General features: G+C 41.3%; 1 pseudogene across 1 annotated transcript; it reads right to left on the bottom strand.

Annotated features, from left to right (window-relative positions):
• Positions 1 to 1,609: 1,609 nt before the first annotated feature.
• On the bottom strand, positions 1,610 to 4,595 carry LOC148037086 (dammaradiene synthase pseudogene; annotated as a pseudogene). The gene is made up of 2 exons (XR_015690575.1): positions 4,355 to 4,595; positions 1,610 to 4,208 (listed from the first exon to the last, which is right to left on the bottom strand). The product of XR_015690575.1 is annotated as a dammaradiene synthase pseudogene (transcript).
• Between the last annotated feature and the right edge of the window lie 21,504 nt (positions 4,596 to 26,099).

Genomic DNA, 26,099 nt, shown 5'->3' with positions numbered 1-26,099 from the left:
TAGGATTTAGAGTTTATGATTTAGAGATTCATATTTGGGATTTAAGATCTGGAGTTTGGAGTCTAGGGTAGAGGAATTAAGGTTTGTAGTTTCAGTTCAAGGTTTAGAATTTGAGGTTTAAGATTTAGGATTTCAAATATGTGATTTGGAAATTCTTTAATTTTAGGGTGTAGGCCTTTGGATTTAGACTTTAGGGTTTGTAGTGTAGGATTTAGAGTTTTTTAAGGTTTACCTTACACACCACATTAACTACACCTTTATTTACACCATTACCTATATATTCCTTTTAAAGTATAATTCTTGACTTTTAAAAAACAAACAAAATAGTAAACTAAACTAACAAAAGTTTAAAAAGAAAGGGGAGAAAGAATATTTAGCATCCACATGGTTCAAGAAAGTTTTGAAACAATATGTAGAAGAACAAAAACAAGAGGAGGAGAAAAAGGGAAAATTGTATATCATCCTCTTCCTTAAACTAGAAAAATGACTTATGGGCCACATTAATTACTACATATTTCTTTGCACCATTTCCTATATATAATTCATTTGCATATTCCTTGTTTTGTGAGAACAAACAAAATAGAGACCTAAAGTAACATAACTATGAAGAAAAAGGGAAGAAATAACAACAAACATCCACATTACTCAAGAAAGTTGTGAAATAAGAGAAAAAAACGTACCTCCATCTCTTCCTTGAACTAGGAAAAAACCTTATGAATATTTATAAATATGTTTACCTGAACTTGCTTGTTAACACCCTTTTAAACAATGCATAATTAAATTTATTTATAAACACATCAATAAATACTCCTTTAAATGGACATATGAATTCATAGATGATAGGCTTATAGTTGTGTTTTTGAAGGCCAATTTAGAGGTAACCAAATTATATGCCTCTTCAGATGCATTTAAATGTGTGAACACTTTGTGGCACTCGTGAGTGTAAACACAATTTCTATTGCGTGGTTAAACATGCCCACTAATACACATTGAGTGCCAACATCTCTACTTTGATTATGTTATAGTGGTCAATGTGTATTCTAATAGCAATGCTTGACAACCCTTTTTTATTCAATATGTAGGTAATCCCTTTATACGACACATCGCCACCAATTCTCCAACTGCCCAACTTCTAAATCCACAAAACTAGGATCTATTTGTTTATAGATCCAACTGGAAAAAGTGCAAATCCCATTTAAGGCCAATTTTTCTTTTACTAAGGAGTGGAATCTTTTTCCTTCTCGACCTTGGCCGTGCATTTGCATATTGGATGGGAAGAATCGCATATCCAAATCTATCACAACTAGGAAAAAGTAATACTAATAGTTTTTGGCCATATGTCAATATGACTACATTTTCTCAAGTGGATAAGAGGCTTTTCCCTCTGTGTGTAACTAGCCTAAGAGTTAGTTTACTCCAAAGCCAATATACTGATTCCAAATCATCTTTCAAAGCACTTATAAAAAGAATTTTGATTGGTCCGAGGAGAGATGAAACCATATTTTTCAAGATAATTCACCACACATTATTTCATTATGCCTTATAGGATAAAGAGGCCAATAAAGTGACACCTCTCCCAAAGAAAATGTATCCACCCCAATTGAGTGACAATTTTGCAAAAAGCATGTTGCTTTTTTGGCTACTTAACAATATGATATAATTTTTTAAACATTACAAATGAACTTAATATGAGCCAAACAATTGAGCCATGTAAGTTTGTTTGTATTTTAAATTTCGCAAAGCCCTAAAGCAATGCATCCTTAGTATCACTCTATTGGCCCCTCAATGTTATTCTTTTAAGAGCCCTTTGTTTATACCGGAAGTCATTTGATAAAAATATCAAAACACCCTAATATTTTTCCTTTGAGCTCCGTATGATGTAAAAAGTTTGCCTATTAGAGGACGATATTTGTAGAACTCACTTGGAAGAAAACGCTATAATGGAGGGATTGTTAGATGATACTCAATTGGCCCCTTGACTGTGTACTGGACAAGCTTTTGAATGGATAGAATACGAGTAGCTGTTGCTAACTGAAGAATTTAGCTAGTGCAGGAGATGCATTGAGCTAATTGTTAGGTTGAGTGTCAGAACGACGATCAGCATATCCAGCCCACGTGATTTGCTTGGCGTGCAAACGAGCATGGTAGCGGGCGAGCGCAGTGAGAGAGAAATGCTGAGCGTACAAGTGATAGCGGAGGTAGAAATGGCCAGGAAAGCCAGTGCCGGTGAAGTGAGGCTCGTGCCAAGACCCGTCTCTCCTTTGGGTTCGAATAAGGTAGCTGATCCCATCCTCAATAGCATCCACTTCGTACTTGCCCAAACTGTCCCCGGCCGCCATTAACCCCATGAGTGCCCAGGCAGTCTGAGAGGGCGTGCTAGGGATATCCCCCTTGCCCTTTAGGGCAGGTTCATCGTAGCTGTGGCACGACTCTCCCCATCCTCCATCGCCTACCGACGTACTGGTACCGTTATTGCTCGCATTCTGCACTTGTACCAGCCATTGTGTCCCCTTCGAGAGCTCCTCCTGGTGGGAGGAAGGGTCCACCAGGGACAACGCCACAATCGCCCCGCAGGTGCCGTAGATGTAGTTCACACCCCATCGGCCGAACCAGCAACCTTCGGGCTCTTGCTCTTTCCTGAGATAAGCCATGCCTCTGTTGATGGAGTCGAGGAGGGGCAAGCAGGTGCAGTACTGCTCGCGCGGCTTCATGCGGCCAACCATCTCGAGCACCCGGGCCGTAACGTCGGAGGTGTTGGGGTCGATCATGGCCTTGAGGTCGCCGTAGGGGGTGGAGTTGAGCCAGTCCTGGTCGTTGTTCTTGTCGAAGGCGCCCCAGCCACCGGTCTTGCACTGCATGGAGGCGATCCACTTGACGGCGCGGGATATGGAGCCTTCCTTGATGGGCTCGCGGTGGGGTGGCAGGCGGAGGTCCTGCAGGGCCATGACGACGACCGCGCTGTCGTCCACGTCCGGGTACCAGCGGTTCACGAACTCGAAGGCCCACCCGCCGCTGCCCGGCATGGCGGCATTCTTGAAGGCCCAGTCGCCCGGCTGCGTGATCTGCTTCTGCAGCAGCCACTCCCTTGCCCTGCAGCGCCGGGTGGTCCAGCGCCAGCCCGGACTCCACCAGGGCGCGCACCACCAGGGCCGTATCCCACACGGGCGACACGCACGCTTGCACCCAGTACTCCTCTTCCGTCTCCATGGCGAAGTCCCGCAGGGCCTTGAGGCCGCGCAGCATGACCGGATCCGTGAGCTCGTACCCTAGCGTCTTCATGCACAGCAGAGAGTAGAACATTGCCGGAAAGATGCCCGCCCAGTCGCCGGTGTCCTCCTGCCTCTCCAGGACCCATCTCTCGGCTTTCCGCAGCCCCCACCGCCTGAAGGGCACCAGGTTCAGCTTCTCGGGCACTTTGAAGGCCCGGTCGACCGCCAAGAAGACGTCCGTCCACTTGCCCTCGAACTTGGCGTATGTCGGCACGTTCTTCCGCCCTTCCGCGTACAGCTCGTCGAAGGACTGGGGAGCCACCACCTCCGAGAACACGGGCTTCTTATCGAACAGCACCATCAGAGGAACAGTGCATCCCCGCGCCCAGCTGGACATCTCGTAGATGCTGGTCAGGAAGCAGCTGGGCAGCAGCATGAACCACACCGGGAGGGAGGGTATCCCCCTCCGATTGAAGCACCCCAAGAGCGCCAGGCACAGCTTGGTAAAGATGCGCGTCTTCGTGATCCCGCCTCTCTCCAGAATGAACCGGAGAGCTCTCTTCAGAGCCGGATCCGCCTTGCGCACGCCCAGGAGACGCAGGGCTATGTAAGCCTCCGCTGTGACGCTCAATTCACCACCGCCCTCATAGAACAGCTCCCATCCCCCGTGGTCACGCTGCCGTTTCCTTAGGTATCTCTCCATCTTCTCCTTGGGATATTGGTCCTCTTGCACACCCAGTATCTTGTACAGGAGCACAGTTTCCGCCGTTATGGTGACGTTGCTCTCCAGCTCCCCCCACCAGTAGCCTTCCGGGTACTGCAGAGACAGTAGGAACTCTTGGCTCTGCTTGATCGTCTGCTCCAGCCGGGACGACATCATCGTTATGTCTGCCGACCTCCTGCTGCCATCCACCTCCGCTTCGAACTCATCATTCCGCAGGCCGCTGATTAGGTCTTGACTATAGGGTAAGTGCTGCATGGCTGCTTCAAGAGTTCCTCCTATCATTAACAGTGATTAGACAAAGCGATGAAATAATGGAAGTTCTAACAGTAATTCCGGCTTACGCATTATGCACAAGTACTGTAATATATGATTAGGTGGCCAACTACTTGATCCAGCTACTGACTGCATGAATCACTGATACCTGTGCACGTACAGGGTGAACGTCCAGGTGAAATATGATGGCTGAGGCTGCTCAGTGCTAACTGCAAATTGTTGTAGGCAGTGAGCCTGTTCAAAGCCGATGATCTTCATTCTTCGACAGACTAGATGGGTATTTGTAGGAGAAGAGGCACGTAATTCGATGAATGCATGGAGCGCGTTGCAGCATCAAGTCTTACCGCATCTGGTCGTTGGAGTTGGTCACCCGTCTTTTCAGAGTTAATAATCGTCAGCCCTTTCGGTAAAAACACAGTCGCAGTGTCCATGGTTCATTTATGAAGGTTTCACAACCCTTCTGGTTCATTATTGGCCTGTTGGAGAATCCCAAAATATTGCAAAAAAAATTCTAGCATTGTATTTGAAGGGAATTTTTTTCTTAAAAATTAGTATATTATATTATAAATAAATGTATTGATCTAATTGCCCAATGCCTAGTTACTAAGGCAAGCACAATCAATTGTGAAAGGGTATTCTCCAAGATGAACCGTGTCAAGTCAAATGACCGCAATCGATTGAGCTTAGAGAATGTTAAGAAGCTTATGTTTCTTTTGTACAATGGCACAGGAGATCCAAGAGAGGAAGAGAGGTAGATTGGGATGCAATCTACCCTACTTGGGATAGCTTGAAATTCATCAAGGCTGATAGTAAAAGTTATATCAATGATTCATAATATAGAGTTGATTAAATCGAATATGTATACTATAAATTGAATGGAAAATTTGTCTTACACATGAATTAGAATTTTATCGTTGTTAAGTGATTTTGATTAAAAACTTGCACAAAGTTTAGATCTTGAAAGGTAATATTTATTGATGAACACTGCCGGAGGAGTACTGCTTGCATTTATTTGGTCAACAGTGACTCTCCAACAACACTGGCACTTGCCTGGGTTGTGGCACCAGGAGCTAGCAACGTCCCACAATGCACTTAGGGTGGGTTCAAACCCGACAGAGAAACAGGCATCCCAAATACAGATGGCCAATCAAATTTCAGCATGGAAAACTGTATGTTCACATACATGGTGGAAGGCCAAAAAAATTAGGGGCATTTTTTGACACGTCATGGCCAAGTTTTTGCTCCTCTCTTCCGGCCTGCCCAACACGGATACTTCTCCTTCATGCCATGTCTTCTCTTTGGCTCCTTTCCTTGTCCACCACTAATGTGAATGAAATGGCGGACAACTCTTGGGAAATCCTTGTAGATGGGTGGAAAAGGGGATTTTTCACCCTTTTGTCCATTGTGCAAGTGTGAACCCACCCTTAGTTTGGCCTTTGCCACTAATATCATTCTAACAAACATTCTATAGCTAGTTCCTGGCGAGTCGTCATTTTCCTACAAATTCAGGGGCAAGCTTGTGTGTTCTGAAATGTACCACATTCGTTTCTTGCCTCTCGTTGCACAACTCACGGTGGGAAAATCCCACTAGACCTTTGGTGCTTCATATCAAGCTCGCATCGGAATCATCGCATTGCCTTTTGATGAGATTGGACCCCCTTCTTATCAACCTGCTCTTCCTAAAACAGTCTCAATGTATCCAACTTGCAAATATGATTTTCCAACAGTGCTCCATTAATTCGTGTGATGTTGGCATACAATCAAATTCTACGCACATGATCAAATTCTACCTTACACATTGAAAACTCCAATGCGTTTTTTCTGGCTCATATCTCTATACTCGCCATATCTATCTATATAAGCATATACACCTTATCTATTATATAAGCATATATACGATAATATATTTTCCATGTGTGGAAAAAGATTGAGGGGTGGGTGTGTGAGTGCCTTTGGGGGGGGAGGTATCACGTGGGTTCAACATATCGGATTTTTCAAATATTATATTTATATGTAAAAAGATATAATATCAAATAGTTATTTACATATTCAATATAAAGCAATATGATTTTATTCCAAGAATATATATATATCAAACTATTTATAAATAAACTCTCAACACACGTAATATGTAGGTTATACTGAACCCTCCCAAGGGAAAAGATAGACCATGCGTGAGTAAAGCAATAGAGAATCCACAAAATAGTATCGTTGCTTTATTTGGCTTAACATGAAAATTAATGAGATGATAATAGGCAAGTCTTTCCGCTTTCAATTGTGGCTAGGTGAACAATAGACTTTCAAGTCAAAAATCACGATGAAGTGGACTAGAACCTAATATTATTAGATATTTGAAATGGGCTTTGCAACTTTCAATCTTTCGAAATAATGCATGCAAATACTAAATTAACATATTGTATAGGATTTACATTGTCCTCTTACAGTCGTATCGACTCCCTTAAATGTTTAAAACCTATTTTAAAAGTAATATTCTCTTTAGCAAACTTAGCCGTGACTAGAATAGCTTCTTAGACTACTTGATAGCAAAATATTGTTTTAAAAATAAAGAAACAATATGTGATCACTTTCTCTTAGTAGAAAGCAACTTATTTGTCATTCCATGTATACCTTAAATACCTCTTTCATGTACAACATAGCCCTCTAGCCTTAGTTCTAAATCTTTTCTTAGTTTGTAGAGTTTATCTACCATTATGTGCCTAAGAGTCCTCTTTCTCAAACCCTTGATGTATATCAATGAAGATGAAGGCTTTGCAAAGTGGCTCTCTAGGGTTATGAAGAAGTCTTAGAATGTTTGTCTTTCTCTACCATGTGGAGGAGATGTTTAGTGTACAAGAGGACAAGGCATTCTCCATGCTAGCAATAGATCATGATCAATGTGAGTTTTCTTGGGATTACATGTCAACATTGTTGGTTCTTGCCTCATCTCCCAAGGTTGAAGAGTTGGAGGGTACAATTGATGCCCTAATAGTTGCAATTGGCACCTCCAAGAAATGTATAATTGGGGTAGAAGAATTTGAAGCTATTTGCACTAGGGTGGCTGCAATGAGATACTCCAAACTTGCAATTTAGGTACCACCCTTAGCACAAAAAATAATTCAAATTCCAACATGGATCTAACCAAAGAGACCAAGGTTAAGACTAATGAACCACAATAGGTAAATTTGGTTGCTCGTGTGTATTTTTGCTTAATTTAATGAATTTTTATTGACATTTTTTCTTAGAAATATGTAACTTATGCTCGTTATAGATGAGTTTGCTAGTATATAGGTGTGTCAAGGGGCATTCAAACGACATGCCACCCTAGCATGCTATGGTTCACATCAAGTTCACCCCTACCACTTGCGTCCAACTCAAGATTCTCAAAGCACTTTCAAAGGTATTATGTGTCTCAAGTATCACCTTGAATGCCAACAATATTATCCTTATTAAGGAGTTAATGAGATACATTTTTTGCACATACATACATGGAAGAATCATGATCTCAATGGCTTTGGAAGTGTGTTTGAGGCTCCAAAAGCAGAGATGGTGTCTAGTGTGGTGCAAGGGTAATTGCTTAAAGAAGTTGCCTCTTTTAAGAAACTAATTATATTTGTACTCTCATCATAGCTCTACAATGATACCATGCTCAGACACTATTTGATGTAAAAATAATTACAATATTAATATATTTTCTTCTTTTTATACGAATTGTACATGAAAATATCATGTCTAGCTGATCTTTATTTCTATTCAATCTGTATAGGCAACTATGAATATGTGATGCTACCTTAAATTGTACTCATGGATATATGTAATATCTAAACACTATTCAAATTTAGTCCGAGAAAGTTTAAAGAATTTACAACATGTGATGCAATTCACCATTGATATTGATGTTAGCATTAGAATGACATTGCATTAGAATATCATTTGCATGTGTTGGCATGGCTGTCTTGAGAAATAGAGCAAAAATATTGTCATATGACAACCAATTCATATATTGTAGCATTATTTACAATCAACTACTCCTTTAGATAGACATACCCACACAGATAGAGGCTTATTTATACTATTGACATGTTGAAATAAGTAGTTTTTATGAAACAAATTAATTATTGATGAAAATGTATAGTACTATAGTAATCATCATGGGGGCCATACGAAAGTATTAAACACACGTGATCCCCATAAGTGAATATATAAATTCGTGTGAATACTCTTGAAAAAACAAGTCCAATATGACATAAACACATTAAAAATTTGATTTCATTGATGTACAATGAGAAATTGCTCCAATTCTTTTCTACAAAACTATTTCTATTGAATTGATTTATAGTGAGAAAATAAATTGCTCCAAAGGATTTATAAAACTATGGAATTTAGTTATGCTTGCCTTTAATTCTCTCAACTGTTACACACTTTGAAGACCAAGATGGAAAAGTTGAAAAATAAAAAATGAAAGACAATCCCAAGGTACGAGGAAGACAGAGGACATAGGCGCGCTCAAAAAAATCGGAAGACATGAAGTGCAAGGAAACGTCTCAAATGTGAAATGAAGCACATAATAGTAAACACACCTTAATATGTTAGCAAGAAAATTATCACATGCATTGCAATTCATTTTGTAAAAGAGCAATGGGCTCTCTCATGTGCAAGTTGTAAAGAATGAGAGGTATGGATTGAGGGCCACACTAATAAAAAGGAGAAGGAAAGAGTAGAGGACCGGACCAAGAATGGGATGGCTACCCAAGGAGGGATTAGGGCATGCATAAAAGTCAAAAAATTAATGAAGAAGCTCATTCTTGTGTGTGGCCAAGCTTGTTCTCTTCTTGTGTCTTGCTCTTGCTTCCTTCTTGTGCATGAGAGGGAGAGAGGGAGTATGAGAGAGGGAGAGTGAGGGGCCGTGTAGAAGCTCTTCTTCTCCTCTCTTCATATTCATCTTCTTTTCTTCTCCCTTCTTGTGCACATGGCTATGGAGGTCAAAGCTCGGAGCTTGGAGATGGAGCTTGCTTGAGGGTGTATCTTGAGTCGTGGAGCTATCAACCGATTTGTGGAAGGAGATACTTGATCGGATTGAAAGGCCATGTAAGCTCACTACATTTGGGTGTGGAAGAGTGTGCGTCTATAGGGCCTCATCTCCCAAGGTTGAAGAGTTGGAGGGTACAATTGATGCCCTAATAGTTGCAATTGGCACCTCCAAGAAACGTGTAATTTGAAGCTATTTGCACTAGGGTGGATGCAATGAGATGCTCCAACCTTGCATCTTCGGTACCACCCTTAGCACAAAAAATAATTCAAATTCCAACATGGACCTAACCAAAGAGACCAAGGTTAAGACTAATGAAGCACGATAGGTGAATTTGGTTGCTCTTGTGTGTATTTTTGCTTAATTTAATGAATTTTTATTGATATTTTTTCTTAGAAATATGTAAGTTATGCTCGATATAGATGTGTTTGCTAGTATATAGGTGTGTCAAGGGGCATTCAAAAGACATCCCACCCTAGCTCAATACATAGGGTGTATCTCCCCTCGATACATTGCTATGGTTCACATCAAGTTCACCCCTACCACTTGCGTCCAACTCAAGATTCTCAAAGCACTTTCAAATGTATTTTGTGTCTCAAGTATCACCCTAAATGCCAATAATATTATCCTTATTAAGGAGTTAATGAGATACATTTTTTGCACATACATACATGGAATAATCATGATCTCAATGGCTAAGTGCTTTTGAGGCTCCAAAAGCAGAGATGGTGTCTAGTGTGGTGCAAGGGTAATTGCTTAAAGAAGTTGCCTCTTTTAAGAAACTAATTATATTTGTACTCTCATCATAGCTCTACAATGATACCATGCTAAGACACTATTTGATGTAAAAATAATTACAATATTAATATATTTTCTTATTTTTATACAAATTGTACATGCAAATATCATGTCTAGCTGATCTTTATTTCTATTCAATTTGTATACGCAACTATGAATATGTGATGCTGCCTTAAATTGTACTCATGGATATATGTAATATCTAAACACTATTCGAATTTAGTCCGAGAAAGTTTAAAGAATTTACAACATGTGATGCAATTCACCATTGATATTGATGTTAGCATTAGAATGACATTGCATTAGAATATCGTTTGCATGTGTTGGCATGGCTATCTTGAGAAATAGAGCAAAAAAATTGTCAATGACAACCAATTCATATATTGTAGCATCATTTATACTCAACTACTCCTTTAGATAGACATACCCACACAGATAGAGGCTTATCACTACAAGATATAGACCTTATATCGACATTTAAAGCGACGAAAATACAAACAACAAAATTTGCCCGCGTCATCGCAAAAAACATCGTTATTGACGACGCCATAGAATCGTCACTATTTGCATCGCTATATGCGTCGCATTTGCGACGCTAACCAGTAAATTTGCGACGCACATAGCGACGCCAATAGCGATGCAAGCAGTAAATTTGCAACGCAAATAGCGACGGTAACAGGGAAAAAAAATTTTGTGGCAGGGCAGCTTGCAAACAAAAAGAATGTATACTGAAATGATAAAACTGATACATGAAATAAATACATGATCGCATAAAATGCGATTGGTACAATCATGAAAGGATATCACTAATACATAGAAAATGTCTACATAGATCAGGTGACTAAAAACTAAAGGTGTGTGAGCTCCAAGGATCCAAGGGCGAGCTACAAATCCTCGTCCCCCGAAAGATCGTCCTGCCGCAAAGGAGCATCGAACGGATTCTGCAGAAAAAGAAACAACACATCAATCCACCATACAATAATGCATTCAAATATCTCATGGTAACTACGGACAAGAAAGATGAGTGACTTACAGGGCCGTCGCGTCTATACAATCGATCGATCAATTCATCTCCCATCTCCGTCCACGCTCCTGGGCATATCCAGGAGACCCCTCTACATCCGGTGTACCGACGGGGGTAACCTCTCTCGGAGTGGCACTCAAAGGGGTGCCACCAAAGGGGATGCCACAAAAGGGGGTGCCACCAAAAGGGGTGCCACCTGCTGACGGCTGCACAAAAGCCGGAGTAACTGGAGTAGACGTCCCCACAGGGTGTGACAAATCCTGGAGGTGACGCAACTCCAGCTGAACGACGAGACGGAGACACCACATCTGTGTCTCCACAGCAGCATCCCCCTGATGCCGATGCAGTCCCTCCCTCTGGCCCAAGTCGTGAGCGTTGAGATCGTCTACTCGAAGCTGAAGCATCTGATCGCGCTGAAGCAGATCTAGCAGAGCGCCCTGATGAAGAACGAGACAGCTCTTGGTCTGCCATCTCTCTGAATCTCACGAGCTGGTCTGGAGACATGCGTGCCATCATGTCCTGAAACTCCTCATCGCTCATCCCTCGATTCATCCTGAAAATGTCACCTACACAGATAAAAAATGGTGTTAGAATAATCAATTTAAACTATACAAAGCACAGTAATATAAATCATTTTTGAAAAATCTCTCTTAAAATGCATATCTTATGTATCTTTATGGAAGATCTAAACAACAAATTGAGTAATACAATTCTCCAAGAATGAAGTATCCTATGGTCCCATGTTAATCTTGTTGAGAATCAGCAATCACACTCAAACAGCCTCTTTGTATGGAGTCTCAGGGTCAAGGACATGCAGGCTAACTTATCCCATATGCACAATGGTGCCTACTGCAGTTTCCTACTTTCCTATAAAGCATTGTACTTGCTTCCTTTCTTAATGCAATGAGAGTACTCTTTTCATTTCAGTAAAGTGTCAATGTCATTGTCCACATACACAAGATTGTGTTTATGAGTCCAAGTCTCAATCTTGGAACCTAATTCACTTGTGTAACAAACAGTGTCCATTCCATCATGAGTCTACACTTCTCCTTCCATCCTCCATAGCTTCCGGTTATGCCATGCTCTAGATCCCGCATTATCACATGGTATCAGAGCACAGCTGAGCATGGCTTAGCATGTCTCAGGTCTCCTCTATGCTCTTTCAGCTCCTCTTCATCTCTGGACAGCTCAAGTTTGGTGTATGACTCTATTTCCAACTTCATACTTCATCCTCACTTTTGTCTGCCATAGCCAGACAGTACCCAGCTCACTTGGAGCTTCTTGATCTACTTCTACAGCCCATATTTCCCCACGCTTCCTTCTGGAGAAACTTTCCTATGGTCCTAGCGCAGCTCCTTGTCACATCAAAGGCCGACATTGGTAAATCCTAGCTTCAGCATTGCACAAATTGAAAGTCGCTGCCCATTCTGCGCCATATTCTGGTCGTACAGTTCGCGCTGCCTCTGCATGCTGTGATCTGGTCCGTGTCCATAGGGCAATTGAAGCTCATTACCCAAGCTTCCTTCCCATCAAGTCTTGTGCAAAATGGTTACGTCCACGAACTGCACGAGCTGAAAAACCAGGCTGCACCCTGCAAACCCTAAAGGGAAGCCATAGCCCTTGAACCAAAGCTCATAAGCCTATTCAATTTCTCATTCCTTTGGGCTCAACCAATAATTTGCAACTCTGATCTACTCAGTGCCTCATTCAAATCAGCAAGGGAAGTGAGAAATCATAGCACAAGAATCAACATGAAGTCTTTAAGTGGATGCTTCTCATGAAGAGTAGCATTACTCTTGCTACTCATTTCAATTACATAGAAGATATTTTTTACTCTCTGAAGTTCATTTAAGTACTGTCACTCAGATCTGAAGGCATCAGCATCAAATCAAGAAGGGGAAGATAACTTGGAGTAAAAGACTTTTGCAGATTTGGTATTCATTGACACTCAGTTAGTGCTTTTTAGCACTTGTGTCTCTCAATCAATTCTTCTGTTGCTCAAATCTAATAAAGTCTGAAGTTGATTTGCTACTGTTCCCGTAAATCTAACATGGGCAAAGACTCTCCAAATGCTCGATTCAAAGGAGTCGGATTCCACACTTGGCAAACCCGCATCAAGCTCATCCTGATGAAGAAGGGTCTCTGGGCCATCACAAATGGCAAAGAGAAGAAACCTCGGGACGCGGACCTTGCAACTACTTGGCAAAAGAATGATGACAGAGCCCAGGCCATTATCAAATTGGAGCTAGACGACAGTTATATCCATCACGTGGATAACTGTGAGACCTCACAGGATACATGGAAAAGACTTGACACCCTGTTCGGTGCACAATCTAAATCATCAAAGTATGGTCTCCTAATTGAATTCTTCAGGCTTGAAATGAAGTCCAGCACATCACTTGCCACACATCTTAATTACATGGAAGGACTCCTAACCCAACTTGCAGGAATCAACATTAAAATGGATGAAGATGTTTGCATCGGTGTTCTACTTAAGAGCTTGCCTCTTGAATATAATAATGTATCAACAACTTTAATCAACATGCCAAATCCTGAACTTGTTGATATCCAGGCATCACTGTTAGAAGAAGAAAAGAAGCTAAAAACTAAAGAAGAACCAAGTACCTCTAGAGATGAGCATGCATTATATGTTGGCAACAGGTACAAAGGCAAGAAAGATCAGCTCTTTTGTGACTTCTGCAAAAGGACCGGACACACCGAGAAGTTCTGCCACGCAAGAAAGAGATCCCAAAAGGCCTATCTAGTCGCAGTCAAAGAAGAAGAAGAAAATGAAGCAAAGGAAGAAGAAGATGAAGACCACCAGGATCGAAAGGACAAGACTCATCAGTCCTTGTACTCTCATAATTCTGATAGACTGTTTTAAATAGCCTTGTATTTTTCCTTTCCCTAATACTTCCTGCCATAAGCTATGTAAACTCCTTATGTAACTTGGCATTACAGTCCCTGTACACTTTGTGAGGCCCCTGTTACAGCCTCTGGATGTCGACCATGTTTATGATACCCACACTTAGTTTTTTCTGCGACAGCCTCTGGTGTTTTGCCATGTCTATGGTATGCCCACACTTTGCAGGTGGTTCTCATTACAGCCTCTATACACTTTGTGCCTTTCCTAGTTGTGATTGAGGAGGGGTGTTGAGAATCAGCAATCACACTCAAACAGCCTCTTTGTATGGAGTCTCAGGGTCAAGGACATGCAGGCTAACTTATCCCATATGCACAATGGTGCCTACTGCAGTTTCCTACTTTCCTATAAAGCATTGTACTTGCTTCCTTTCTTAATGCAATGAGAGTACTCTTTTCATTTCAGTAAAGTGTCAATGTCATTGTCCACATACACAAGATTGTGTTTATGAGTCCAAGTCTCAAACTTGGAACCTAATTCACTTGTGTAACAAACAGTGTCCATTCCATCATGAGTCTACACTTCTCCTTCCATCCTCCATAGCTTCCAGTTATGCCATGCTCTAGATCCCGCATTATCACAAATCTCCTGACACAACTCTGCATACACTGGAAGGTCGATAGACATGTCACCACAAAAGAATGAGTCTGCCTCGTTCTCAAAAAATTCTTGGACTCCTTTATTTTCATCATTGTTAGCCGATGCGGGCTCCAAGCTTGCGGTGGCCTCCACCCCTTGTAATATCGACCCCTCTATTTTTATATTATCTTCATCTATGCCCGGAACATCGCTTTGATCATATACTCTCGCACTTCGAGGAGTTGAAGGTATAACATACCACCATCGAGATTGTCGGGGGTTTGGATAGAAGATTACCTGTTCACAAATACATACAAAGCGAGTTCAAACCATTGTGACATAAACCATGTCGTATTTCAATTAGCAAGCAAATGACTCTATGCACCTGTTCACAACGGGCCGGCAATACAAAGGTGTCGCATAAATCCGTCCATTTTTTTCAGAATCTATTTCGAGAAATCCAGATGGACCTCGTCGAACTGTTGCTCCAACTCCTCCAAGTACCACTTTGAACCACTGCACGTCGAATAGTATCATGGAGAAGCTACGGTAATCCACCGAAATAATACTTTGCAAGTTCCCAAAATACTCCATCTCATCCACAACCGTGTTCGGATCCGTTGCTCGTCGCCGGCTCTCTTGCTCAAACCTTGCCATGATACCACAGTCCATTGTGGAGTGCATTTTGTCAATACGCTCCACGTGAAAATGCCGTCCGTGCGACCATGCTGCACTATATATTTTGTACTGTACATTGAAACACTCAAATTAGATGTCGCATATAAAATTTAGATATGACATATTCTAAACCCCTCATCACCTTTGGACTACATCCCCTCGAGAACTCCCACTCCTCCATTGAGACCTCTGTCCCTTCACTGGATGCTGCGGTCAAGGCTCCATGCAACCATCGTGTTGACATAAACCACGGCATCTCCTCCATGCCTTCGGAATATCGAATCGGTCGATGACGCGTACTGCGTCGGAATTTAGATTGCGCTTCCTCTCGATCTTGCCTTGCAATCTGGTGCTTGGCGAGCCACATCTCCATGGAGGCATGGTGCAACATACAAAAGCGATTCACCTTCTCTTCCATTGAAGCATCCATTCTTTTTTCTACCCCATTTCCAACCACCACATCTCCAGTCAGTCTATCATCGTCCTTTAGCGTCCATAGCATTTCATTGTCTGGTTCCACCGTTGGTAGCCATTGTGAGATATGCACTAACGCCTCTGACACCAACCAACCTTCCACCATGCTACCTTCTGGACGAGCTCGTTCAAGGATTTGTTTGTCCCGGTAGATACTTATTCGTTATTGTAAAAAATTTCACTAGAGGGCTTTGAGTATAAGTAATCCATTTATGAGCATCGTTGAGGATCTCTTAGTCTAATAATAAATCAGTCTCAACAAAAAGCATCTTAGAAATGTGGTTTTTTTGTCCTAGGATCGCGCATTAAAATTAATGCCATCTATGAAATTTATCAACTATAGTAATAAAATTTATTTCAATCAATTATACTCATAGTCATAAGACTTGAGGGAAAATATCCTATACTCAATTTAAGGGATTCTTCTTCTATAACAATACTTTTGGGTTCATTTTGATGAAGTACCGTAATGACCATTAGCTAGGGTATCATCTTCTTTTAGTCCTTTCGTTGACTAGTTAGCATGATTTCAAATTTGTTATGCCTATAAAGTTAATACAAAAACAATGAATTATGGATATCATAATTAGATCCCCTACTTGGACATTATGAAGGACATGACCAATTTTAAGCCATCTTAAAGAGTCACCAATGTACGTGGCCCATGGCAAAGCACATTGCATACCATTATCGATAAGTATATTATCGTGCATCTTAAATATCCTAATGAGATGCTCCAACCTTGCATCTTAGGTACCACCCTTAGCAAAAAAAATAATTCAAATTCCAACATGGACCTAACCAAAGAGACCAAGGTTAAGACTAATGAAGCACAATAGGTGAATTTGGTTGCTCTTGTGTGTATTTTTTCTTAATTTAATGAATTTTTATTGATATTTTTTCTTAGAAATATGTAAGTTATGCTCGATATAGATGAGTTTGCTAGTATATAGGTGTGTCAAGGGGCATTCAAAAGACATGCCACCCTAGCTCAATACATAGGGTGTATCTCCCCTCGATACATTGCTATGGTTCACATCAAGTTCACCCCTACCACTTGCGTCCAACTCAAGATTCTCAAAGCACTTTCAAAGGTATTATGTGTCTCAAGTATCACCCTGAATGCCAACAATATTATTCTTATTAAGGAGTTAATGAGATACATTTTTTGCACATATGTACATGGAAGAATCATGATCTCAATGGCCTTGGAAGTGCTTTTGAGGCTACAAAAGCAGAGATGGTGTCTAGTGTGGTGCAAGGGTAATTGCTTAAAGAAGTTGCCTCTTTTAAGAAACTAATTATATTTGTACTCTCATCATAGCTCTACAATGATACCATGCTAAGACACTATTTGATGTAAAAATAATTACAATATTAATATATTTTCTTCTTTTTATACGAATTGTACATGCAAATATCATGTCTAGCTGATCTTTATTTCTATTCAATTTGTATACGCAACTATGAATATGTGATGCTACCTTAAATTGTACTCATGGATATATGTAATATCTAAACACTATTCAAATTTAGTCCGAGAAAGTTTAAAGAATTTACAACATGTGATGCAATTCACCATTGATATTGATGTTAGCATTAGAATGATATTGCATTAGAATATCATTTGCATGTGTTGGCATGGCTGTCTTGAGAAATAGAGCAAAAAAATTGTCATATGACAACCAGTTCATATATTGTAGCATCATTTATACTCAACTACTTCTTTGATAGACATACCCACACAGATAGAGGCTTATGTATACTGTTGACATGTTGAAATAAGTAGTTTTTATGAAACAAAACAATTATTGATGAAAATGTATAGTACTATAGTAATCATCATGGGGGCCATACGAAAGTATTAAACACATGTGATCCCCATAAGTGAACATATAAATTAGTGAATACTCTTTAAAAAACAAGTCCAATATGACATAAACACATTAAAAATTTGATTTCATTGATGTACAATGAGAAATTGCTCCAATTCTTTTCTACAAAACTATTTGATCTATTGCATTGATTTATAGTGAGAAAATGAATTGCTCTAAAGGATTTATAAAACTATGGAATTTAGTTATGCTTGCCTTTAATTCTCTTAACTGTTACACGCTTTGAAGACCAAGATGGAAAAGTTAAAAAATAAAAAATGAAAGACAGTCCCAAGGTACGAGCAAGACAGAGGACATAGGTGCACTCAAAAAAACTGAAGACATGAAGTGCAGGGAAAAGTCTCAAATGTGAAATGAAGCACATAATAGTAAACACACCTTAATATGTTAGCAAGAAAATTGTCACATGCATTGCAATTCATTTTGTAAAAGAGCAATGGGCTCTCTCATGTGCAAGTTGTAAAGAATGAGAGGTATGGATTGAGGGCCACACTAATAAAAAGGAGAAGGAAAGAGTAGAGGACCGGACCAAGAAACGGGATGGCTACCCAAGGAGGGATTAGGGCATGCATAAAACTCAAAAAATGAATGAAGTAGCTCATTCTTGTGTGTGGCCAAGCTTGTTCTCTTCTTGTGTCTTGCTCTTGCTTCCTTCTTGTGCATGAGAGGGAGAGAGGGAGTATGAGAGAGGGAGAGTGAGGGGCTGTGTAGAAGCTCTTCTTCTCCTCTCTTCATATTCATCTTCTTTTCTTCTCCCTTCTTGCGCACATGGCTATGGAGGTCAAATCTCGGAGCTTGGAGATGGAGCTTGCTCGAGGGTGCATCTTGAGTCGTGGAGCTATCAACCGATTTGTGGAAGGAGATACTTGATCGGATTGAAAGGCCAAGTAAGCTCACTACATTTGGGTGTGGAAGAGTACATATGGCTATGTGAGAGGTAGCCATAGCTCTCGGCTTGAAACACTGTAACGTTCTAAAAATCTTTTCTTCGTGTGGACTACCTCTTATAGAAAATAAGGATAATGATATAGCAATTTTTTTTTCTTCTTTCTTTTCTAAGGATAATGGGGAATTTTTTTCCCCTTATCCCCCCAGCCGACTGAAGAACTGGAGGGGGAGGGAAATAGAAGGAGTGATTAAGCTCCTTGGTGGAGCTTGGAGTGAGGGGGAAGGCATGTGTGATGCCACGCAGGGGAGGGAGGATCCCCCTCCCCTCCCCTATTTAAATCAGGGGCCGCAGGCTAAATGGGGGCCGCTGGAGATCAAGAAGACGGATGCTGCCGTGATTGGGTGAAGGAGAGGATTCTGAGGGAGGGGAAGCGAACCACTGCAGTCGTCAGTTCGTGAGGGTGAGAGGAAGTGGCCTGAGGAATGAGCTGCCGTCAGAAGTACACGTCGCCAACTGTCGCCTGGATCGCAAGCTGCCGCCATCAACATCCCCTTTTCTTCCACGTGACCAATTCACCCTCTAGAAGCTTTGGAAGCTTCCAAAGCCCTTAGGAAGCCCCCTTTCATACCCTTTGTTCTCCCTTCCCCCCCCCCCCCCCCCACTCGGGTTTTAAAAACCTTTAAGCCCCCTTTTCACCCTTGTGCTAAAACCCCTTACCTTCACTTTGAAGTCACTTCCCCTAAGAGCACGAAGGCCTTAAGGGTCTTATTACTTTTTTCCCCCCATGTCTTATCACCCCTCTTATCCCTTAAGCCTACAACACCTCCGTGTCTAAAATACATTATATGGCTCTCTCCCATGGGTGTTGGTACCCCATGTTTTACCCTTAAGTCCTTTCTTTTGGGATTAATCTCTTCCCTGTGATTTTTAAAGTTCACTCAACCCCTATCCTTAAGCCCTTTTGTTGTTTCCCTTGGAACCACCCCTCTTTCCTCCGTGTTAAATCCTTCCCTAGCCCTTCCCTTATGGCGTATTGAAACCCCTTCCCTCCAAGTTGACCCAAGGTCTTTCGACCTTACTTATAATCCTTGCGGTTACTATATTTCCTTGGAGTTCGCTTCTGCACCTTGTGTCTTTTCCACACCTTTTTGTTCCCGTCCGTGCGAGCTTACAAAGGCCATTAAGCCTTCCCCATGGCTTCAATGGGTCTTAGTTGTAAAAGATTCTAAAACACCCTTTCGAATTCCCGAATTCAAGGGGGGAGCCTTCCAAAAACTACTTTTGACGAACGGTGCAAGGGAGCGACGGTGGAATTCTAAGGAGAAGTTGTAAAGCTGCTTCCACGTTCGAAAAACTACAATTGCAATGCCTCCTAAGAAAGTCCAAGGCGTAGCCGTGGGAGGGTCATCTCTCGGTATCCATGTGGATATCTCACCCCAAAACCAGGTTTTTCTTCTTGGCTTTAATTTGGTTTTAAGTCGATCATGCAAAGAGAAATTGTTAGGGATAGGATATATTTGTCCGAGTTATTTGTAATGAAGGAGTTTAGCTTATTTGAATGAATGATAATGTATAGAACTTAGTTTCCTTCAAATTACATCAAGCATTATAAATTACAAGCAAGATTGTCCATTTACTATAGTAGTATATTTTAGTTAAATCCTAAAGGTATAGAAATTAGATCTTGCACCATTAGTCTTGTTCCTTTCACAACGAATCATTGTAAATGGTTAAATTGATGAAAGCTTTCTTTCGATGCTCAAATTACTAGGAAGTTATCTTTGCTAGTTGCACATCGTAGCAAGGGAAATGTTTGTTATTTGGCATGAGTTCATCTACAAGGAAAAAGGAAGTTTAAATTGAGCTGTATTGACTGAAAAGTAAATTGTCACGAGGATAGAAAAACTGTGACAAGACGATTAATATTACCTTCCAAAAGTTATCCAAACCAATCTAAAACATAGAAATATTCATACCCTAAGCACTTGACTACTTTCCTTATTGTAGGGTCAAAAAAATTCGTAAAGATAAAGAACTAGGGCTGTCCTCGAGATCCTTAAAAAAAAAAAACCCTAGGCCCGACATACATCAGCTTAAATGATCTAAAACAGATTATTCCATCACAGGACTTGTGCAACAAGTACGAAATCATTTAGTCTTGTGATTGATTCACAAGGAGAAAGGGTAAAAACCCTCATCAAGGTTGGCAGATCCCTACGCAAGTTATCTTGCAAAAGGACGTATTTTTGGATATCCTTCTAAATAAGGAAAGTTGTAAACCGGAAATTAACATATCTAAGGAACTTTAGGGTTGACCAAGTTGGGTTAATAAGGTACGCCCTACACCGGAATATAAAAGATCTTGCCAATTTACAAGACACCTTGGGGACGAGTGCTGATACACTCAAAAGGAAAGAACACTTCCTTAGTAGTCTACCAAACAACTCGGTTGATTAACGGAAATGTTTGTGCTTGCTGGAGATTTTAGGGCTCTGTTTGAATTATGAACTACAAATTAAATAAGTACCTATACTTCAGGTTAAAGGCCTGAAGGAAGAGGCAGCTTCAGTTACCCCCGACTACCTGCCTAACCCTAACCAAGGGGGTTGTTCACCGCGCCGGGAACTGGACCGAACCCGTCGCGAGAGGTCTCTCCGTTGAGCTCTACTTGGAGTAGGAGGACGCTTGGGTGCCAGGGGGGCTCTGGCCGTAAATCCCTCGCCTTCCGGGTTCTGCACAAGAGGCTAACGTGACTCGGGATTGGATCTCGAGGCCCGCATACTAGTTTACGGGCGGAAGCTTGGAATAGTGATCCCTGAGGATCACTGGATAGCCTTCGGGCGGATTATGGACAAGCCTATGGGTGGAACTCCTTGTATTTCAAAGATAAAATGATGAAATGTTTTAAAAAAAAGAACTTGCTTGATATTGTTTTTCTATGTCACGTGATAAGATTACGTGAAGGAACCAGTGCTTAACATGATTAATTAAAAAGATGATTATTATATGTCAAATTAATGTGTTAGATAATTACATAACTAAAACAAACCGAGGAAAGTGCGGAGGATGGGCCATGGGTCCGTCCTACAGTTGGGTGGTCCCGGTTAGCCGGGAATTTTTCTCAAAAATCTCGAAGAACAGTGGGATGATCATCATCATCAAAACAAATAACGAGAATGATGACCTAGAGTTACGTTTTACCCGATTTACGCTGTTTTAGGGGAACGGAATGGGACTATGCCTTATGGCAGAGAGGTTGAGCTTTGCATCCCTCTCGTTTCCCATTCTCCTTGAACTAAGTGCAGCGTGAATCTGCTTCGGACCTGGCGTTTCTGCGTAAAGTAGTTCGCTCGGATCTGACGCTAGTTGCTGTTAGCTAATGACCAATCAGGAAAACCCTAATTTCGATCGATCCTAAGTGGGAACGGCCAGGATACTTCCGCTACGTGGCAGACGGGGAAGACCTAGATCGCAAAACCTGTAACATTTCATGGGAGTACCGGGCGGAGTTTTCTAGACATCCTTTCCGATGGACTGCTAAGACGTGTCCTGGATGATACTAGTGGACACGTTACAGTTGGTATCAGAGCCGACCCATAACGGAATTGCTTTTATAAAATCTCAATTAAATGAAGTAAAGAAATTGCTACTGTCCAAACATTTCCTTACCTTCAATACTGTCTTGCAGAGTTATGAAGCGTGGAACAAATTTTTGGTATTTCGGGTCATGTTTATGACTGCAATGCATTCTCCGCTTTATAGACAAAGAATTGGGATGATGAACATCCTGGAGCAGATTTATAATCCATCACCTTTTTACATAGAACGAAGATGGACGGGGTCTTCAGGAATCTACTATATAGCCGCCCACTGGTTTGCTTATCTACAGACCAACCTAAAGAGGATCAAGTAGTTGGAAGACTTGAAAGTCGTGAAACTGTTCATTTTTGTGGAAGCTCACGTAAATTCGACTTTACATATTCAAGGTCGGAGGGTTGAAGTGAACTCATATGTATATGAGGAAGTAACCCGTGTAATCCCAGCCGACAGGATTAAAGTGTTGGGCCGCCATGAGAAGTATGGATTCCAACGGAAAGGGTATCCTGAACTTCCAATGAACTATCGATTCCTAAAGATCCATGACCCAAAACCCTACTATTACACAATTCCTGTAGACAAATGCAATACAACGTTGTTCTCCCCAAATGAATGTAATGATTGGATTATCATCACACGAAATGTTGTATAAGGCTATGCCCATGTAAATACAAATAAAGACTTCTTTTTATCAATATCTGGCTGTGCATAAGAGTTGTTAAAAAGTTAAGTAGTTATATTGTTTACGAGATAGCTGAACTAAAAATGAAAGATAAGCTAACGTCGATTATCATATAATGACGTTAAAAAAACTCTTATCCAGGCACAATCCCAGGTACAGATTCCAAATTCACCTCCTACATCAAGTACTACTGTGACCCAGGAGAAAAAGTTCCTCCTCAAGCAGATAAAGCCACCCGAGTTTGACGGGAGAGGCAAATTCATCCAGGTTGATGCTGAAATTTGGATTGAATCCATGGAGGATTACTTTGAAGCAGCTGGTACTGCCCCTACCAATCAGGCCATGCTCGCCAAGTTAAAGCTCACCGGCAAAGCCAAACTTTGTGGAAGCAATGGTGCAGGGATCAAGGGATTTCAGAGGGGTCCGTTACCTGGGAGAAGTTGAAGAAAGCCGTGCAGGGAAGATATTTACCACCTACATATCGTACGCAGAAAATGAATGAGTTCTACGAGCTAAAACAGCTAGGACTCACTCTTGATGCATACTACTCTAAATTCATCTCACTTTTAAAGTATGCGCCACAGATGGACATGACGCAGCAGGTGTCCAAATTTTGTCCGGGCTTAAATCCACCCGTAAATACCCGTCTCGAATCTATGCGTCCATCAGATCTTTAGGATGCACTCATTCGAGCGGCACCTATAATTCAGGAGGTGCAAGCTAGACCAAGGGGTAACAAAACTTGGTCCTATAGTGACATGAACAGAGGAGCATTCAAACCTCAAATGAAGAGAGTTCAAGGTCATAATCAGGGACAAAGGAAGAAAGCAAGGACAAATAATGTCAACAACTTTGTTCCTACTCAAAGTAACGGCCGAAACCTCCGTTGTTTCCACTGCAACGAACTCGGTCACTTCAAGAGGCAATGTCCCAAGCTCAGCGGAGGATATCGTCAAACACCTTTCCAAGGTGCACGCCGTGATCAAGGAGCCGTTATCCGTGGAAGAGGAAGAACCGCTTGCATTGCCAATAGGCAAAGATGCGAAGAAGAAGAAGAGGAAGATCCGACTATGGAAGCTAAATTCGAAAAAGCGAGAGTTCATACCGCTTTACACAAGAAAGGGCCGAACCGCCAGTTCTCAGTGATTCAGACACCGTCGGACTATCAAGGTAAAGGTTTCAAAACCTTGATTGATTGTGGCAGTACACATTCCTTTATCTCACCAGCATGTGCAAAAAGTTTAGAAATAACCACAGTAGAAGCACCTACCCTGCTTGTGGAGTTGGCAAACGGTCGTGAGGTAACTTGTACCAGGCAAACTGCTAAGGTGGAATTCTTTCTGGGAGGAAAGAAGACTTCAGTCAAATTCAGAGTCATGAATTTAGGTATCCATGAGTGTCTACTCGGGATGGATTGGCTTAAGCCCAACGACGCCCACATCCACTGTGGAAAGGGTCAAGTTTCCTTTTGAAACTCTGAAAGAAAATTTGTCACAACTCAAGGTGAGGCAGGAGTGCCAAGAATCCAATTAGCCAAAGTATCTCGTATCATAAAAGGAGTCAGAAAAGGATTACCCGTTTACTTGATCAAACTCAACAAGTTAGATCAAAAGCAAGAGTCTCATGAAGGACCTTCTTGGCTAAAGGAATACGTTGACGTATTCCCTGAGGAATTGATTGAACTTCCGCCTCAAAGAGAAGTAGATCATGAGATTAGGCTAGTGCCTAGAGCTGCACCAATTGCAAAGAGACCTTATAGAATGTCCATAGCGGAAGCAATTGAGTTGAAGGAACAACTCAAGCAACTGTTAGAACAAGGTTACATCCGGCCTAGCAACTCACCGTGGGGAGCTCCAGTACTATTCCAGAAAAAGAAAGATGGGACACTTCAACTATGTATTGATTATCGAGGGTTGAATCAATCAACAGTCAAGAACAAGTATCCTATTCCTAGAATAGATGAGCTTCTTGATCGTCTTCAAGGTGCAAAGATCTTCTCCAAGATTGATCTCAGGTCAGGTTACTATCAGATAAGGATCAAGGAAGAAGATATTCCAAAGACGGCCTTCAATACAAGATATGGGCACTTTGAGTTCCTGGTTATGTCATTCAGGCTTACAAATGGACCTGCCACCTTTAATAGATTAATGTAAGATATCTTTAGACCATATCTTGATGATTTCGTGCTTGTCTTCTTCGATGACACTTTAGTCTATTCTAAACAAGAAGAAGATCATGAACCTCAACTTCAGATTGTCCTTGAGACAATGAGGTCTCATAAGCTGTATGCAAAAATGAAGAAATGTGCATTCTTCAAGCGTCAGATTGAATATCTGGGATTCATAGTATCATCAGAAGGAATATCAGTAGACCTAGCCAAGGTCAGAGATGTGCTTGAATGGCCAATACCAGTATCCGTCAAAGAGATACGTAGCTTTCTTGGATTGACAGGATGGTATAGGGTCTTCATAAAAAACTATGTTTTGATTGCAGCACCTCTTACAGACTTACTAAAGAAGCAGACTTCCATTGCATGGTCAACTTCCGAACAAAATAGCTTCGACAAATTGAAGCAAAGTTTGGTATCAGCACCTATTCTAAAACTTCCTGACCTCAATAAGGAGTTCGAGGTAGTAATTGATGCTAGAGTTCTTGCCTTGGGGTGTATACTTATGCAGGAAGGTCATCCAGTAGCATACTCTTCAAGGAAATTGAAGAGTCATGAAAAGAATTATGCCACGCATGATCTAGAATTACTAGCTGTCATCCATGCTCTAAAGCTTTGGAGACACTACCTGTTGGGTAACAAGTTTACTCTAGTAACCGATCATAAGAGTCTCAAATGGATTTTTACCCAGAACGAGCTCAACATGAGACAACGTCGGAGGATTGAAGTATTGGAGGAATATGATTTTGAGATCAAGTACCGACCAGGGAAGGAGAATGTAGTTGCCGATACACTCAATCGCAAGGCATTCCTAAATTCCCTAATCTTGCAGAATCCATCAACGGCCAGATCTCTGGCTACAAAAGTATCTATGCCAAACAACCCTATACTTGAACTAGCTAGAGAGGAAGCATGCCATGATTTGGCCTACCAAACAATGATAAAGGAAATATCTACCAAGGAGCAGAATCAGAAGTTGCAAGCTAAGTATCAAGAATTTTCCATTGATAATGGACTTGTCTACTACAGATAAAGGCTGTGTATACCAGCAAGCCAGTCACTTAAGCAGAAGATATTATGGGAAGCTCATGATTCTCCTTTCGCAGGACATCCTGGCTATGCTAAGACTCTTAATGAAGTTAGGAAGAGCTATCATTGGGA

This window comes from Lygodium microphyllum, chromosome 4 (assembly GCF_053477565.2).
Source record: "Lygodium microphyllum isolate KBCC chromosome 4, Lygodium_microphyllum_v1.1.10, whole genome shotgun sequence".
Taxonomy (NCBI): domain Eukaryota; kingdom Viridiplantae; phylum Streptophyta; class Polypodiopsida; order Schizaeales; family Lygodiaceae; genus Lygodium; species Lygodium microphyllum.
This window is presented reverse-complemented; position numbering and strand designations above follow the sequence as displayed.